Consider the following 15,635-nt stretch of genomic DNA (forward strand, 5'->3'; position numbering starts at 1 on the left):
CTCAAGAACTCATCTTCCTCAAACAGTAAACGATTTGGGGAAGCTGGTTGTTGGTTTTTTTTTTTTGTTTTTTTTAAGGCAAGGTCATTTTGGTCATTTGTACAATCAAGGGGTAAAATGGTCTATCGATGTTAAAAAATTGGGATCCGTTAGGTTATAACATCTCTGTCTAACGGGATGGACTATATTGATACTTAGTTTGAAAAGCAAGGGGGCACATTGCATTAGTGAAAATTCAGGGGATCAACCGTACGTTTAGCCATTTTTAAGGGGGCATTTGAAATTAACCCTATAATTTTTATTTGTTAGTCTTAAAAAAAAGTAGAGTAATAAATTTGGTTCTCTCCGATCCTTTAAAAGGTTCGTTGGCCACCACTACTCACAGGAATCCACCTCCGGCCAACACAACTCACGGAAAGTCTGCCTCACGCACAGCTCCTCTACTCCTATACTCCCTGGAGAACGACTATTCTTCTATAAACATCCTCTCTTTTTCTTTCTTTTATTTATTAGCCATTCAAACTTATCCGAATGGAGAATGAAAACGGAAACGGAAAAGAAAAAGAAATAAAAAACACTATTCTGAGTTGCAGTGCTGCCCTCGTTTATCTTGGGAGAATGCACAACTCACGTGGCTGACCTCAGAATAGTCTAATCGCTCAACTAATACACACGTGGAGAGGTAGTTGAGAGTTTGATTGAACTCGCATTTCTCTAACGGTCCGAAAACTCCAGATAACAACAAACAGATGTACTCCAAGTTAGAGATGAGAAAGCCTGATCTAGATAGGTCACGATCAAATACAGATATCCATAAAAAGATATGGATGAATTTTACATTCCTGACTTGTGTCCTCCCTCCCGCAGCAGATACAATTCACTAATTTCATTCTCAACATGTCTCTCAATTGTCGTAGTTTCATGATTTTCATTTTCTCATACCTTAAAATTTATTGAATCTTCAAAAACCCTCATCAAGATCATTAGTTATTAATTTTTTTTAATTATTAATTGGATATATATTTGGATCCAATAAAATTTTTTTCTTGTAGATATCCATAAACGGATACCGTAAATGAATATGGATGTGAATCGAATTTGGATTTTTGAATATTTGATTGCATCCTTAGTCTTAGGTGGGGGCATCTATCTTTGCACCAGTTTGAGGGTTGAAAATACCCACTTTCAATTCCCAATAGGACCGTCAATGTAATAACTGTAAATAAAAGACCAGGATCTACTATTGCATCCATAGTTTGAGGAATTGGTATCCGATCAGTTGATTCGACCAATTTGTATCGATATTGGTAGAGATCGATACCAATTCTTGATTGTTATGAAACCGATCCAAGGTACTGATCAAGAATAAAAATATAAATAAAATCAATTTTTATTGAAATTTAGGGGTAAAACGGTCTGATCCGGATTAATATCGTATTAATATCGACCGAGACTGATACCAATCCCGATATTGATTACTGAAACCCTGACTGCACTTGTTGGCTTTAGATGTGGTTACCCTTATTATGTAACATTTTATTTATTGATGGCTTTTCTTGTTGTATTTAGATTTATTTACTTGAAAAAAGAAGTGTTCTCTTGCTTCAAGGATTTTCTTGATGGATCGAGCTGTTGTACATTTTGACAAGAGTGAGGGTTGGGATTGAGTTAAACACCAACATGCCCTTCTAATAATTTAGTTGGGTATGCAAATTTATAGATTGATGGATGCCAAAGCTTCGTGATTAGTTGTCAAATTTCTGATCAATCTGAGTTTACCAAGTGACAAAATAAAAATTGAAAAGAGACTACTAAATAGGTGTGTGTGACTACAGTAGGAGCGCATGGATACATAGGAGAATATATTTAAATTCAAAATGAAATTTTAACATGTGGCGAATTTACATCATCCCTATACATGCAAATGAATTGCTACATCACTCTTTCAAATATGATAAAAAATACAAAAATATTATATGGAAACATGAATAAACCTTTTTATTTTTTTTTTTTCATAAACGAGATGTAAGTACATTGCAAACCGTTCCCAAAAAGGAATTTGTGGCCTCCCAGTTTTTCTCAATTATAAATTCCCATACAAGACTGAAGCCTTGTGTCACGGCCCAACAAAGGCCCATGGGCCTAACTTGCAAGCCCATGGACTTAGACATGGGCTAAGACCTGTCCATGGCCCTAACTCTCACAAGCCCATAAGAATCCTAAATACAAAAAATATTATATGGAAACATGAATAAACCTTTTTTATTTTTTATTTTTTTTTTCATAAACGAGATGTAAGTACATTGCAAACCGTTCCCAAAAAGGAATTTGTGGCCTCCCAGTTTTTCTCAATTATAAATTCCCATACAAGACTGAAGCCTTGGGATACTTGGAGTGTAGTGTAAGCTTAGAATCATAGCTTTATGTGGACCTACTCGGCTACTCCCAAACCCCACAAAAAGAGAAAAAGACTGTACCCTTTTGGTGCTCATTCTTCCACTGTGTATGGATCCAATAAATCTTATCAAAAAAAAAAAAAGTATGGATCCAATAAAATGCCATTAAACTTATCATTGTAAATCATTGAAAAAAATTAATAATGCCTCTGGTTAAGGGTGCAATCAGGGAAGCTTTTTCTTTTTTTTTTTTTTTTTTTTAAAATCCGTAGCCCAACCCTAGGTCCCTTTGACTCAGTCCCTGTTTGGCCCGACTTGAGGTCGTGCTAGGATATCTCAGCTCAGGCTCAATACAGTCCAGTCTGGCCCTGAAAGCCTGGTGCCCGGTAAGGTTGGGTCAGCTTGGCCCTAACTGATCTTGGTTTTTGCCATTTCTTGTTCTTGTCTACACCATCAAAACTAATTTTGTGATGTGTATCAGATTATATGTTAATAAATATTGTAAAAAAGTTCTTTGTGGGGGAGTGTACTGCCCACATTCAGACATAAAAAAGGGGAGGTGAATGAAATAACCGCTCCACCCATAAAATGCGAAAATCCTGCCCCCATGATGCCAATGTACAGCTCTCATTGGCCCCTGCACATGCATAGAGGCCACACTCCCCTATTGAGAATGCTGACCCATAAATAAACGTGATGATCAATGATTCTCATCTTAGCATACATTACATATGCGTGTATATTAATAAAGGGCAAAAGATCTCTACTTGATCGCATGGTCTCTCCACAAGCATCTGGGCCAATGGGGGGAGCATGCCTAGGTATCTACCCAGGGGGCAGAGGTGTCATTTCAAAATGCCTTGTGAGAGGGCGTAGGAAACACCACCTAGTAAAGATCTTTTTCCATTGATAAATATAGGGAGAAAGTTCTCTGTCCAGGAGTGTGGCTTATGCCAACACTCCCATGAGTCTATCTCTCTCCTCCCCATTTGAAAAGACACCTTAACTCCTTGTTTTGGGGAGGAGAGAGATAGACACATGGCAGTGCTGGTGTAGGCCACACTTCCGGACAGAAAACTACTTCCTATAAATATAGGGCAAGAGTTCTCTACTTGGTTGCATGGTTTGTACACAATCGTCTAGGCCAATGGGTGAGTACGCTTGGGTATCTACCCGGAGATAGAGGCGTCATCTTGCGGTGCCTTGTGAGACGGCGTAGGAAACATCACCAAGTAGAGATTTTTTCCCCATAAATATATTATGTACTATACAAGGTTGGGCCGGGGGCTCAGAAAGAGGCCTCATCTCAGGCCCAGTTTAGCTTGAGCTCTGCCCTAAAAATCTAAACCCTATCCCAACCTGTGAGCTGAAAAGCCTGGCCCAGGTCCTAACTTTTTCTGGTCAGATTTAAGGCATGCTCAGGTTTGGCAGGCCTTATTTCTGGTTCCCCTATGTATATATCCTCACCTTCAATTATAAGCCCAAAAAATGGTATCTTACTGAGTTGAATCTTTTGGAATATTAAATCTAACCATGAAATAAGCTTCTAAACCCTGAAATAAATCTCAATTGTATGAGTAAATGAATATTATTTATACAAGCTATTTTCCCTAAAATCACATTAGCACATAGAAGTGATGCAATTTTCCATTAAACTAGTAGAATAAATATTATTTTTATGTTCTTAAAAGATTATCTTTATACCTTTAAGATCTTATTTTCTGAAGAAAATGTCAATATCTTAGATCAAAACAAATGAACTGACCATTGGGTTTATAAGCCCACTCCTCCATCATGAGCCTGGGTTTCCACTTAACCTTTTTGGATAAGTTATCCAACTGGGCTTTTGTTATAGGCCCAGAAAAAACCTAGGATTTGAATAAGATTGAAATTGGCCAGAATCGAACGAAATCCTAGAAAGAAATTGGAATCGGGAAGAAGAAAAAAAGATAAACTCATAAACAAGAGATTTGGTGAGTGCACGTGCATCCTCAATCACACCTTATCATCTACTTGTGAGTTGTTAGCCTCCCACGTCAGGCATTACACTTATAGTAGTACCCTTTGGCTGAAGGTTGTGATAGAAATTAGAAAAATTGAGGGATTGAGTCGCACATGTACGTCATGGAGTTTTTAAGGCAGAAATAGTTACATATATGAAGAAAATTTACATATCTCGTCTCTTGACATGTTTGTGGAGTTGAGGTTGTGATTTCTATTTTTTTTTTGGGAGGGGGGAGAGGGGTGTTACATGATTATACTTTAATTTATTAATGGATGAAGGTGATATTCCTTTTGTTCCGCGATATGTAATATGTACTTTCGGTGATATCCTCATATCCTATGTAATCCTATAATACAAGTGTTTTATTGATGGGAAAGGGTTCTCCACCAACAATGCTGGTGTGGCCACCCCAAATTAATGGCGGTGTAAAGAAAGGTACCATCCACATGGGGTTCACGTACATGATTAGAAAAGGAGAGAGAAAATAATATAAAAACCCATGTGAGAAATGCGGGCTTAAAAGTTTTAGGGACAATGTTTCTTGCCCGGAGGCGTAGCCTCTATCTTCTGAAATGACTTTTCTGCCCCCTATTGATTGAATCAATAAGGAACCCTCATCGGCTCTCATCTGCCTGTGTAACCTATGCTACAGGGCAGGAAACACCTTCCCAAAGTTATATTTTCATATTTTTCAGACCCACAAATCAATGATCCATAGGGTTCATAGTCCACGCATCAAATGACCATGATATTCGCTTTGGACTGGGTTGGGTTTTTCAAACCCATGGTTAGCTCATGAGGCCCATCTTAGCATGTCACATGGAATTTAGGTATTGAAAAACCTATAAAAGAGAGGGGGCACCGGCAGTACAAAACAAGGGAATGGGTTTCTGGTCTAGTAGTTGTAGGAAAACACTTGAAGTATTATTTTATAATTTATATTATAAAATAAAATTTGTTATTTATAAAATAATTTGGTTATTATATAAAATAAATTTTGTTATTTAATACTGCATAGTATGTTATCTTGTATTGCATGTATTCGTGTATCACGTGGTCCTCCAAAGGGGTCTGTTTTGTATTAAATTAAATGTAATGGTGGTGGTGAGTGCTGACCACGAACATGGAGACACGTAAAAGTGCATGAGGTCATGCATCGTGTGTGTATTGTGGAATAAGAAGCCCCGCAGCGCCACACCTTCCGCTTTCCACAGCCGCATTGCATGACCCATGCCTTTCCGGCGTCAACTCCCATAGTCCACCACCACCACCACCACCACCACCGCTAGTTATAATAGTTTTAGAGTTTTAGACAAACACATTGCACTATTTCCAAACGTTTATGTCGGCCTTTCATTTCTCGCTGATTTCAGGCTGTGAAACAGAAGACCTGAGGGAGTCATAACTGTTATCTGAATATGTGGCAGTTTATTTAGCATTTGCTTACTTACCTGCATTGGGTGCACACATCGATATTTTACAATGGTTTTTCTTCCCTGTCACTTGTTTAGTAAAGTGTAACATTTTACTATTTGCTTCATGGCAGTACATGAATTAGTCCATGTGATAGAAAATCGGTCAAGAATCTCATTGGTCAAATTTTAATTTAAAATGAATAGAGGAAGTAGGTAAAATTACAAAGACGAAATAGTTCTGTATAGTTGTGTCTACCTCCCTCCTCCCACAACGGAGGGGCAAGTATGTCATTTCAAAGGGGAAGAGAGATATTGGGTATGTTTTTTTTTTTTTTTTTTTCACATTGATACATGCATATTTAAGAAATTAAAAAGAAAGAGGGTTGACTAACCGTATGATCATGTCCAGTAAGAGATGTCACTTACAAAGTGAAAGGTTCCTTTCTTACACGACGAACATAGGAAGGCCGTTCTATGTGGCTTAATTACCTAATTATACCACATGCAAGGGTGATATGACAACTTTGACCTTTAGATAGATAGGAGATTGTCTAGATTTTTCATATGTCAAAGTTTAGAACTAAAATCTATCATGGCATGCATTGGCATTTTTTCTCCATGTTTTGAATTATATTTTGTTTTCAATCATTTCTCGAAAGATAGGTGTTTTTTTGTTTTGCACTTTTTAGAATTATAAAGTTTTATTTACCATATAAACAATTCTCCAGGGTTGAAACTTAGGCTTCATTTGGTATGCAATGTAGGTCGATTTTGCATTCTCGAATGATTAACATAATTGTTTTATCGTTCAAGAATGCAAAATGACCCTAGAATGTATACCAAACATAGCGTTAATGTGTGAGCAGGGGCCTTAAGACCTATTTAAATACAAAATTTAGGCCCCACTGAACAGCCACATGACAGATTATAGTGATTGTACGTACAGGATGATTTTCACAAAACACACCAACATAGAAATGTAGAAATCCAATGTTCTCCCTTTTACCCACACACACAAAATCAAGGAGCGCTATCAACTCAAATTTATCATAGGAGAATTAATTTTCAAGACTTAAGAAATTATAATAATAATAATAATAATAACTCAAAAGTAATGAATTTTTTTTTTACCCTAGCCATGTTATTACTGGGTTTAGATCCATACAATATACTACAGTTAATTATTATTTTTTGCTAAACTACTACAAATAAATTATTATGCCTTGCTTAAGATGCATTTTGTGCCATAGGGTGAGAGAAATTGTGTTGGAATTTTCATTGTATTTTAATACTATATATATGCTGAATAATTAATTCTTGAAATAACTATTTAATTTACTACATTATTATCGACATAATTGATCTATATTATGAAAATAAACGGGTTGTTGAATTAATAATTTATTGGTTAGGAAGAGTTTGGGTCCAATTGTATGAAAAAACAGTGATAATTCAAACTTAGCAAGTTGACATCTTCAATAATTCCTTATATAGTATTTTTTTTTTAATTTTATAAATTTAGGATAGTTCGGGACCCTTGGGATGCCCTGATTAATTTTTAATACATATACATTATACCTTCCAATTATTCATAAATAGACTATTATTATTATCATTCTTTACCAAAAAAAAAGACTATTATTATTATCATTAATACGAAATGCTTTTATAGTTCACATTAACAACTTGATAAATAATAATCTTTACTAAGGACAATAATAATTAGTATTTTAAAAGAACAATAGATTTAAAAAAAAAAATTTCTTATTTGAGCTTTAATTTTTATTTTGTGTATAACAAGTTAAGAGTGTACGATGTGGTCCTATTTGTACAGTACAAGCTCATGCAAAGCATATACAATTCTATGGTACAAGGTCTATCAAGCCTTGCAATCCAAGAAATTCAATTTATAGATTCTTTTTTTTTGATAAATATTCTTTCATATAGATTGTTGACTTTAAAAATAAACTCAAATACAAAACCAATAACCAGCAATTCGGTCTCTTTGGAGGGCCAAAAATACTGTACTTTCTACCAAAATTGCACCGTAAAGTGTAAACAAACTTCGTAATTAATGGTTACATTCCATCAGACAATTTCTATGGAAGAGGTTTACTACATGAAGTCTAATAGCTCTATATGAAATTTGTGTTAAAAATCAATTTAGTTTTTGTCACATATGGACTAGGATTACATATCGATGAAATATTGTTCTCAGAAAGAATTCGGGAAGAATATCCCAAAAATATTTTTGGAGAAAGAATTAGTCTCAGAAAAAATGTGAGAGAATTGACATCCCTTGAGGCATTAAATAATTTATAATTTTACTTTTTTGCCCTTTTAGTAATTACACAATTTTTTCCTATGAAGGTAAATATTGATTTTACATTTGAACTCGAAATATGTGCATGACAATAACACCTTTTGATTGTGACATAATGAAAACTTTAACACTTTTCGGTTAATTATTATGAAACTTTTTTTTGTTGACAAGTTTTGACCTGTAACTTTGTTTTGTTGACAAGTTTTGACCTGTTTTGGTGAGAATCCATTGCCCTGAAAGCTTAAGGGTTCCTCCTCAAGGTTCGTCCACATAGGGCGAGTTAGGGCCTAAGCTCAGGTCAAAAGGCATACCTTGTTGAGAGAGAGAGAGAGAAAGTTTAGGTATATCCTTTTTCTTTGGTTTAAAATGAGAGTAGTTCATTACCCAAAAAAATGAGAGTAGCTGATATGAGATTCAGATCTTCTACGACATGCTATCCGCAGTGGTCTGAGCGGCATAGAAACATGGGTGTGTGAATTGATTGCCTTACCCCTCCCCTCTCAGGCCTCTACGGGCAGCGGAGCATAGAGGATCTGAATTGGTTGTTAAGAGGTTATATGCTCCTTACGTAGTTCGGGAGTCGAACGTTATTAAGTGGAAGTTTCTTCCGAACAGTCTGGTTCCCACGTCTTTATGAAATGTGGGAGTGCTTACCAAAAGAAAAACAAAAAAAAATGAAATGTGGAAGGGCCCACCCCGTGATGAGCATCTAGTTATCTGAACCAATCCACTGTTAGCTATAGTTATGGAATGTGGGAGGGCCCACCCCGTGATCGCATCTAGTTAGCTGAACCAATCCACATAGGTTTATATCTGTTTACGTGTGTGTTGCACGTGCAATCTCAACTTCTCAAAACCTTAGCAACCTTAATTAACTGAACCATTTATTAAGTACAAATAATCCACGCTGCCATTCCCTGAAACTCACATGACTTCCTTCCTCAATAATCATTCTTTAAAAAAAAATAAAAAAATCAGATGGGCCTAAACTACTACTAAACTAGCTTCGTGGAGAACGATTAGTACTCCCTCAGTACTGATCATGTGCAAATCCAGGCTTTCCCAGAGACTTAATTCCTTGTTAAATCATTCTTTATATTCCAATTACAGTCTAATTGGTTGTAGTAGGTCTTCAGTCTTAAATAATGATTAACAGTGGTCCAAGTGTTCCATCTAATCACTAGAGAAATTAATTATACTAAGTTAATAACTAACCACATGAGCTTTGCTCTTAATCTTGGACCCAAACTGATGATCGAACACCTATTTTTTCCATTAGTCCATTAGTGTTATGATGAAGCAACCCAACAGTAGCACTGGCAATTAAGCTAATATTAATGAGATTCCTTTATCCACTAATAAACCAATCTTTATACACTAGTCAGGTTTAGCACAAGGGTTAGTAAATAATACAAGGGAAAATGATATACATGCTATCGGGGTGTAATAGAATCTTACACATTATTAGCAATTATTGACTGTTAGATGGGCCTTTTGAATCTCAGCCGTCTGTTGCGCTCAGTTGTTGCTGCGTCACCTACAATTCATCACATGCATGTGCCTTAGGGATGTAAACGAATATTCAAAAATTTGAATTCGATTCGCATTCGTATCCATTTAGGGGTATTCGTATCCACTAATTAGTGGTATTTGGATTTAACTCTGAAGAATCTAGAAAAAAATTTATCCGATACAAATAGATATCCAACTATTAATAAAAATTAAGTAACCAATGATTTTGAGGGTTTTTAAAGATTCGACAGGTTCTAAAGAATGAGGAAATGAAAATCATTAAACTAAGAAAACTGAGAGACATGGATTGAGAGTGAATTGTATCAGTCAAGGGAGGAAGGTCCGGGTTACATAAGTCAGGAATGTAAATGGACAATCGAAAATCCGAATTCGATTCGCATATGTATCCATTTAGGGATATCCATATTTGACCCGACAAAGTGATTGTGATTGATGTGCCACCAAGGACACACTAATATCTTATTGATTGCCGTAGGAGGGGTTGTGGGGGGGGGGGGGAGGGAGATGTGTTGGGGTATTTGGCTATCATCTTCGAGAAGAGTAGTTCTGATTGATGTGCCACCAAGGACAACCTCTGTGGGGAACCTGACCAAGCTTGTGGGAGGAAAGGAGAGAGTTTGCCAGCATAGACCACCGATTTGGGGGGGGGGGCTGAGAGAGGGTGTAGTTGTAGTTAAGAGAAAGGATTTGTAACAACGGACAGGTGCATTTAATGGCTAAGATGCAGAGAAGGAGATCCAACGATCAATAAGATACTAGTATATGTTATTCCATTATACACCGCCCTCTCCTTATTATGTAAATGCTAAATTGGTTATTAGGACAAATTTAGGCATGCAAATTAATATTGTTTGATCAACTTTAAGTTGACTCCATATCTGTGAGACCCCAATGTCTCCAAACCTAAGGTTAGAAAAAACAAAAAGGAAAAGATAAAGAGAAGAAGAATAAAATGGTTTTAATTAGTAGTTGCAGTTCAATGTTGTAAGAGCCCAAACTAGTACATCTCTCATACATCTTGGTTATTAAAAATTAGATGAGAGAAGACCAAGGTTCCAATCATTGCCCATAAACTAATGTGGCTTATCCCAGTGGGGGAGACAATAGAATTAAAGTGATTGGTAGTTCTTGGGACACATAAGTCATCTCATTATTGCTTTTGCCTCTCTCTACATGGAATTCCCAAATGCGTGAAAGATAAACTGAAATCAAGGAGTCAATCCAATGAAACTAATTCAAATAAATAATTTCATTATAATATCATCACCTGTACAACTATTGAATTTGGATTCAAAGCTGGATATCTCAAAGAGCTGTACTGGCATCGATCACCCTTAGAAAGTCAGGAATAACAGCTCCTTGGATCTAGCTACACCCTTGGATTTGAGGTTGGCAAGTCCATTACAAACATGATTCAAGTAAAAAACCAATAAATATTTATTTACATATACCATTTGGTGGTGGTGGTGGGGTTCGTTTTAGTTTTTGTTTTTTAAAGGCTTTAAATTTTGTTGAAGTTAGGTTACTTGTTTTTGGGAATGTGGTCCGTTGTATAAGGGATTGGGCATGTGGTTCACCATGTGACCCTTAATTAAAAGTCTCACACGAGCCCAGTGAACAAACCATTGGTCTCTTCTAATTCAGTTCCTTCCCCGCAGGCACCATTAACACACAACACAACACACACACGAAGGAAGGAGAGAGATGAAGAATGGAAGGAAGGTTCTAAGTGCTTTCTTTGGCTGATCAGTAGACTTTTCCAATGTTTCAATTATTCGATCTCTCGTGATCCTTCAACAACAGTACGGAACTTTTTGTTATCCAGCCAAAAAAAAAAACAATAAAAATCTGTAACTGGATCGGGTCAAACTAGCAACCATCGGGTCACTCCAAATTCGGGTTTGAATTCACAAACATGTTTTGAACCTACATCAACTGTTAATTTTGAATTTTTCTCGTAAATCATTATTTTAGTATTTCTCTCATTTTTAGATTCTGTTCTTAGTAAAAGACTTTAGTTGAGTATTTGAATTGGATTATGATTTTAGTCAAATTAGGATGATATTTACAACTCTTAGCTGTTTTATTGTTCTAGAAAAGATTGTTTATATATGTTCTTTAGTTTATCCTATTTAAGTTCCCAGTTGAGGTTGTTCTAGAAAAAAGAAAATGGAAGATAGAGATCTTCTTCCTTGTATTCTCCTTGAATCACTCATATTATCTGTTGAGGGTTTTTTGTCCTGATTTCTGATGATGGATTGCTGTGTGGAGCCTCCAAGTTTCGTATTGTTGAAGGATCACTCATATTATCTTTTTTAAGGACCATATGGGTATTTCGGTAAATTTTCTGTATGGGGTTTTCGCTATAAATCTATAGCGAGAGTTCTTTCTCTGCATTGAAAAATCTGAGAGAGATGTGAGGAACGAACGACTGTAACCCTATTCTCTATTGATAGTGAAACAGATCTTATCTCATCGTGGACGTAGGCAACTTTACCGAACCACATAAATTCTTGTGCGCATTGTGTGATTGTGTTTGCGATTTCCATTCTTCTCTACATCGTGTTAGGTTTTATTACAAATTGGTATCAGAACTTCCAGGTTTTCTGTTTTCTAGGGTTTGCTATCCTCTAACTAAGGGTGTCATTTTGGGATCGGTACCAGGAATTGTTCAGAACTGATAATTAATGGGTTGGTTCTGAGAGTTAATTTTGGGACTGATACATAAATGGGACGGAACAAGAGTATTCTTGGATAACTATTAAGTTTATCCTAATTAATACTTGATAGTTATAATATACAAAGATTATATCGTAAGAAAAAAGGAACACTACATGCATGGTTGCTTGGTCCCTTCGTTTTGACACAAGAGTGGGTGAAATTACTGCTTTGCCCTCCATAAAATCAAATATCCCACCTATGTTGAAGTTGTTGCGCACAATCTCATTGGCCCCACGTTGATGGAGGGACTACATGACCATTTAGCGATCTCTTGTCCATATCATAATTACGAAGAAAAAAAATAAGGATTGATGTTTAATATTTGTATTTTTAGGAATATATATATTCTATTATTTGTATACTTGGGATGATTTGATTCAGATTGAAGGAGCTAAAAGAACCAAGTGCAGGCCTAAAATGACTCTTAGAGAAGTGATCAGGAAAGACACACATAGTTTAAGACGAATGGCAAGCATGACTTTGAATAGAGTTGATAAAGGAAAAAAATCCGAACAGCCAAACCTATTTAGTCGGGGTAAGATTGAGTTCAGCTGAGCTTATTTGAATGTTTGGACTTATTTGAGTATTTGAACTGTTCTAAGGAACCAGAATTGAACCATTCAATTATTAAACAGAGCTGGGTCCTAGTTTTGGAACCGTTTAATAAGTAGAATAATTCTGAAATTAGCTTTTTGGGATCAGAACCGATTAAAAATCATCCTAATTACATCAAAACCGTCCTAATTGACACCCTTAACTCTAATTATAAATGTAACACAACTCTCGAAGGGATTTAGATGATTCCATCAATGGCACCACCCCCGGCAAAAAGAAAAAAAAGAAAAGAAAAAATAAAATTGGCCACCCCCTACGCCTAGAAATTCGTGGAGGCATACAATAACTAAATAAACACCTATGGTCCCTGTGTTTAATCTCCTTCTTTACAATTGCTTAAAACACAAAATTAATGTAAAATTTAATAAGAAGAGTAGGAAAACATATTCCTGGACCACTTTCTAATGACGTCATCAGCTTCCTTAAAGAGTGGTTTATTGTTAATAAAAGAAGTTAATCCTTGAGTTACAATTGCCTGTTTTTCTGTTGTTGATAAAATAATTCCATGGTTACCATGGAATTTAATTTATATATTACTAATCAAAACCAACTAGAATAGGGACCAAAAAAGGGAATGTCAGAGAGAATCTAAAAATATGGAGTTAAATTGGATGTGATAAATCGTCCTTTTTTTTTTTGTCTTAATCTCTTTCTCTCTAATACAACAAAAAGGAGATCATTCATAGATCCTCATTAAACCTAAACTTAGGACGAGGTTGAAGCCTCAGTTTGTCCTTACATGTCAAAGAAGTTTGAAGAAAACCCATTACACAATTATAGAACTTCGTACAAAGAAGAAAACACCTGAGAAAAATAAAGAAATCGGTGATTTTAGCTTCTAGAATCTTCTTCTTCTCTCACTTTTTTTTCTTTCATATTATCCCTCTTGTTTTTCAAGTTCTTGTCTTTGGCTTCTTCATCTTCTTAGATGGGTATCTTACTTTGAGCTTGAGCTTGAATTATTGTCTCTATGAGATGAGAGAATTCCATCAATGGCTTCTTTTACTTGAGAAATCTCAGGAGCTTTTCCACCTTGAGCTGGCCAGAATTCATCAGTTGCCAACACCTGAACCAAAGATATAATTCTTATTATTTTGGCTATCCTTATAAACTTGTTAAAAGGTTTAAGATCTTTTGAAAAATAATTAATTGAGTAATCACCTTCACTTGTAACTGAAGAAACTTAACATAGCTGATGGCCTTCTCTAGCATGGTAACTAAATCAACCTACATTAACAAAAACAATTATTATAATCAAGAAAGAAAGAAAGAGAAAAGAAAATTGAAATTGGTAAAAGAACTAGGAATTAATCAAACCTTTGCTCCATTGGGTACTAGATCCTGCAATACCTTCAATCTCTCACTGATTCTTTCTCTTCTATTCTGAAACACAATTGAGATTTTAGCATTAGTTTTTTTTTCAAAATCCCCAAATATGACAATGCAATGAGGCTTCAAATTGATGAGTCAAGTATGCTAGCAGATCACCTTGGCTGCAATACTCTGAGGGTCCTTGGCTGGGGCTGACTTTTGTTTGGGCTTCTTAGGTACACCAGTGCACTGCCTCTTGAAAGCTTGCATTTCTTCACCCTGCAACAACATTTTTGTTATAATTACTTCTATCGTAGTATAACCAACTTTTTCTTAAAAGCTAGCCGTTAAGGAGAGGGTGCCCAAGTACCTATAAATCTTCACATTTAATAAGAAAGAAAGAGATAGAATCATACCATGGAAGGACGCTTGTGGGAGAATTTATCAGGCCCTCCAGACTGCTGAACACTTTCATCTGCATCAACAGAGCCGGAGTATAACCACCCGACTCGCTCCTCCCCAAGCTGAATACTATTAGCGGTGGTGTTCAACAAGCTATAAACACTTGCCATTTCAAAACAATTAGAGTCCTCGGAAAGGCGAGATTCGATGTTATTCTTGTCAATGGCGTCTGCCCAAATTGAGTACTCATCCCCTTGTTCAAAGCTAAGCAAAGACGACTCACTTGGTCTCCCCCAATTACCATAACCAGTAGTCTTGAAGTTGATAACAGACTGAGCTTCTTCTGGTAGAGTAGTATTTGTTGTGCTTTCAAACACAAAGGCTGTGTTTTTTGAGTTGCTTGGACCAGAAAGAGAAGGAAGACGACTGAAGGCAAAATTCCTGCTGATAGAATCACTACCACTTGTATTATCTGAGCTCTCTCCTTCTTCAAATCCAAACAAACCTTGAGATGAAGGATCAGGAGCTCCAGCAGCTCCAGCAGCTCCATATAGGTTTCCATAGAAGGAACAAGCTTGAAGAAGTGCCATGTGTGAGTCCTGCGCTGTGTGCTCCTTCTCAATTTCCATTGGAAAGAGTAAAACAGATAGAACTGGTTAAAGGGTAGTTAAGGCTCAAAGAGTAGATGACAAGGAACAAACTTCTTATAGAGAGAGCTTTACTATGAAATTCTAGCCCTTAAATAGATAGGGTGGTGGTGGTGGTGGTGGTCATCAATTAAAGAGTTAAAATCCAATGCTTGGATTATGGGAACAGGAGATAGATAGAGATATAAATTTTTTGGGTTTTAATTTCTGTGGCTTTTGGGGATTGTTAGCTGGCAGAGAAGTTAATAGATTTGAAGAAGAAGAAGA

General features: G+C 36.2%; 1 pseudogene; it reads right to left on the reverse strand.

Annotated features, from left to right (window-relative positions):
* Positions 1-13,924: 13,924 nt before the first annotated feature.
* On the reverse strand, positions 13,925-15,350 carry LOC122645351 (annotated as a pseudogene).
* Between the last annotated feature and the right edge of the window lie 285 nt (positions 15,351-15,635).

This window comes from Telopea speciosissima, chromosome 11 (genome assembly GCF_018873765.1).
Source record: "Telopea speciosissima isolate NSW1024214 ecotype Mountain lineage chromosome 11, Tspe_v1, whole genome shotgun sequence".
In the NCBI taxonomy this organism is placed as follows: domain Eukaryota; kingdom Viridiplantae; phylum Streptophyta; class Magnoliopsida; order Proteales; family Proteaceae; genus Telopea; species Telopea speciosissima.